The sequence below is a fragment of the Limulus polyphemus genome, unplaced genomic scaffold (genome assembly GCF_000517525.1).
Source record: "Limulus polyphemus unplaced genomic scaffold, Limulus_polyphemus-2.1.2 Scaffold147, whole genome shotgun sequence".
Classification (NCBI taxonomy): Eukaryota; Metazoa; Arthropoda; class Merostomata; order Xiphosura; family Limulidae; genus Limulus; species Limulus polyphemus.
In genome coordinates, this window is record NW_013665757.1 from 58951 (window position 1) to 62994 (window position 4044).

A 4044-nucleotide genomic window follows, 5' to 3' on the forward strand; every position below is an offset into this window, starting at 1 on the left:
TAGACTAAACACTTGTGTTTTCGTGTTATAATCTGTAGTCATTCTAGAACGAGAAAAGCATAATTTAAATTTATTTCCTAATTTTTTATGGTAGTTACGAGGCCGGTCAAATTGACAGACCCCATAGAGTTAAGGCAGAGAAAATAACAGTTTTACTGAAAACAAATGTTTGAAATGTATTTAGCAGGTTTTAGAGATTATACAAATAATATTTGAGATTTTTGGGATGAAAAATAGTTTTTTAGTTATAACATGAAAATCACTTCACACTTGGACTGTAATGAATAAGACTGGATATTTTCACAGACAATGCTATAATAAAAGTAATTCATTAAAAAATCTGATTTTGATATGATTTGTGTATGAAAGACTTGTAATCTTTACTTAAAGACTACCAAATTTTGTGAAGATACACTTACTGCATTAAAAGTTATAGTATAAATACTTACCATGTGCAAATGTGTACACAAAATCGTGTATATTATACCGAGCCTGTTGTGAAAGGGTTAAGCCTGTTCTCTAAGTTTATACCAGTCTCACTACATATGACATGTTACAAGAATGACAATCTATTTGATAAATTACATTCCTTGTGTTGTTATTATTGTATTTCTTAGTTAAGAAACTACCTATTTTCTATCTGGTTTTGTTACAAACTTTATGTTGATATTTAAATAGTATTTTTTTGGGAAATGTTATTCCAAATTTTTATCAAATTTTCAGTGATACCTGGAAAGTGAAGTAGTGTGCAGAACATAATGTTTTTATTATCACGATCATGACCCCATTATCTGTTCTGAGTAGGACAGATATGTTTTACCAGATTGTGTGGTAATTATTGATTTCAGTGAAGTTCTCCATTACATGTTGTTCTTCTCTTTCAAGTTTACCTGGAGTATTACAGATGGCTCTTGCATTACTATAAAATGTTTTAATAAAATCCAGTTTTTGTTTGTAATCATGTGCTGATGACCATGGAATAAACACATCAGAGTGAGCACTTTTTTTTTTATAAACTTTGGTAATGAATGAATATGAATGTTTATTTTTGGACCGAAACACGAAAATATACAACAGAACCATTCTTCTCCAGTGAATTTAATAGTAGGAGACAACTCATTAAGGTGATTGTGGAAAGGATGTACAGAGTTGGGGTCTATAAATCCAACAAATGTGTTTCATAGCATAACCAAAAATACAGTGTATGTAATTAAGTACTATGAGCTATCTGTTCTAGTTTAGTCATAAATATGTTAGCAAAAACATGGGCAATAGGGCTAGTCATATTAATGCCTTCAATATCGCACATCACAGTATCTTTTCAAAAGTGGGTCTAACCCAAAGAATCGAAATTAGAAACAATTACTCCAGCCTTTTTTGTCAGTTTAATTAACAGCCCACGATGTTAAAAATTTATATTAAACTACTTTCATTTAATAATTTTGGTGAACAATGCAAATAAAAGCAAATAATAAAATATACTTTTATGAATTTCTTTTTCGAATATTTTTAGCATGTTATTATTATTTTTTAGCTCATTGTTTAATTTTAATGTTATTGATGTAATACTGCTGGAAAGTCACTTGAATTTCTCACGTGCTTTTGTCAGTTTAAATTTAAAATCATGATTGTTCTCTTTCAAACCATTGTATGTCAATACTTGAAAATGCCAGGTTAACCTGGTGAAGGGTAGTGTATTTATATAAATCTTATTTCCAATAATTTGATGACGAGGAACCCACTTTGAGACTAATATTGGTTGGAGATGGCTTGAATGGGTAATGAAAAAAAACTTTAAAATAATTTTAACATAACTAGTAAATGTACAATGTTTCGACAAGGTTTTGTCATCATTACATTGACACAGATATATAATACAGTATGGAACAAAGAGGTCACATGACCGGATATTGTTGCACGACTTAGAGGGGATATCTTGGCACCCAAGGGTGTTCATTTAGAGTAGGGTTGTTTTGTTCAATTAAGATGGATTTCTTGATTTTTCGTTTGTTTATGTTTGGTTCTTTGTTTAAAAATTATTGTGTTTTTAATAGATATACTATGGTTTTTTGAGTTGCAATGGTGGAAAATATGGGACTTTTTTTATTGTGTTCTGTGAATCTGATTTCCAATTTTCTCCTGTTTCTCTGATGTAGAATTCTGGGCAGTTATTGTATATTATTTTGTAAATGATGCTGGTATTGTGTGATTCTAAATAATTTTTGTTTAGCAACGATTTTATTTTTGCCGGGTTAATGAGAGAATTTGACGATGACAGGAATATTGTGTTTAATGGCTAGTATTGTCCAAGTGTGGATAATTCTTGAGCTGGTTACAGGAACAAAAGGTAAACTGCAGTGTAATGTACTGTTGTTGGGTTTGTTAATATCAATTTTGTTCGCGAGTTGAGTTTTGTTGTGGTGAATGTTGGAAAGCTTTTCAACAATAGCTGGTGGAAATTTGTTGGTGTGAATGAAGGAATGCTTTATGTGGTTGATTTCTTCATCTATGTAGTCCGTTGAACAGAGTCTTGTGGCTGTGTTTATAAGGTTTTTCAATGTAAAGTTAATCTAATATCTCCTTGAGTTACCAAACTCTTTCTAAATCACAACCTGTTTATATATATGAACATAATCAAGTAGAAAATGCATAAATATCCATTTAGATAATATAGATCTTTGTGTGATTTTAAAAGAAAACTAAAGCATAAAAAATTAACCTGCCATTTAATTCTATTGACTCTTGCATTAATTGTTTAATAACCAATAAAGAAATTCATAATAATGATACGAGTTTTATCCATATTTGAAATTTGTACTTATTATAAAAAATCTAGAACAAAGATGTTGATGTAACTGCAATTCATTATTTGTTCTTTATACCTGGACTTTACAGGCTTCACTTGAGGCTCCTCAAGCAATTCTAAACATAGTTATGTTTGCAATGCTACAGATAAATAATGAATTTCTGTTCTTTCGTTTTACAAAGTAAGAATATTTGGTATTTTTAAATGCTGTTTCATGCATGAAACTAACTAATCAAACAGGGTAAGAAAATAATTAGTTTAAAACAGCCAGCAAGGTATTAGTTATTGGTTCATAGAGGTTCTGAAGAGTATGATTAAATGGTTTGATATTTTTTTTTCTTAAAAAAAAAATCAGCAAAACAGTATACTTGTAGTAATCGACTCATTTTTCGGAAAACGCAACTTAATGATAAAGCAAAACATGAAAGTAATAATAGGAAGCATTTATTAAATGATTCGGAATCTTCAAAATTCTATCATCAGTAATCTAGAGGTACAAAACAAACAAACAATATTTGTAATTACAACAGAAATATGATATACATAAGAAGTAAACAATTTGAACATACAAAGTATAACAAGAGAAAATGAAAATATATAGCACAAATGAAATAGTTAAGTTAAAATAGATTTAAATCAAATGAAGAATGTGTATTATTTTGGGATGAAAGAAAAGTTTTTATGTATAATGTTTCTTTTATTAGAAGTTCAGTATCATGTTTGGCTGTTGAGATAATTTTAAGGTTGAAGAGAGAAATTGGATGCCCTGTTTCTGTGCTGTATAGGAGGACTTACAATTTCCGCATGTGTATAAGTAGACAAGATGTGAACAAAGAGAATACTTTGTATGCCAACTTCCCATTGTTCACATCTTGTCCAGTTATACACGTGTGGAGACTGAAAGGCCTCCTATATTGGTGAAACCAAACATCACCTTAAAGTACAAGCATATGAACACATGGGCATATCTATAAAAACTGGAAGAAAGGTTACAAACCCTCCCAATTCTGCTATCTTTCACCACAACACAGAAACAGAGCATCTGGTTTCTCTCTCCAACTTTAAAATTCTCTCAACAGCCAAACACGATACTAAACTTCTAATAAAAGAAACATTATACATAAAAACTTTTCTTTCATCCCAAAATAATACATATTCTTCATTTGATTTAAATCTATTTTAACTTAACTATTTCATTTGTGCTATATATTTTCATTTTCTCTTGTTATATTTGTATG

General features: G+C 29.8%; 1 protein-coding gene across 1 annotated transcript in view; it reads right to left on the minus strand.

The window, feature by feature from the left end:
• LOC106475433 (armadillo repeat-containing protein 8-like) overlaps positions 1-4044 on the minus strand; it is a 53390-nt gene that overhangs the window by 4871 nt on the left and 44475 nt on the right. The gene's annotated exons all lie outside the window — the stretch shown is intronic.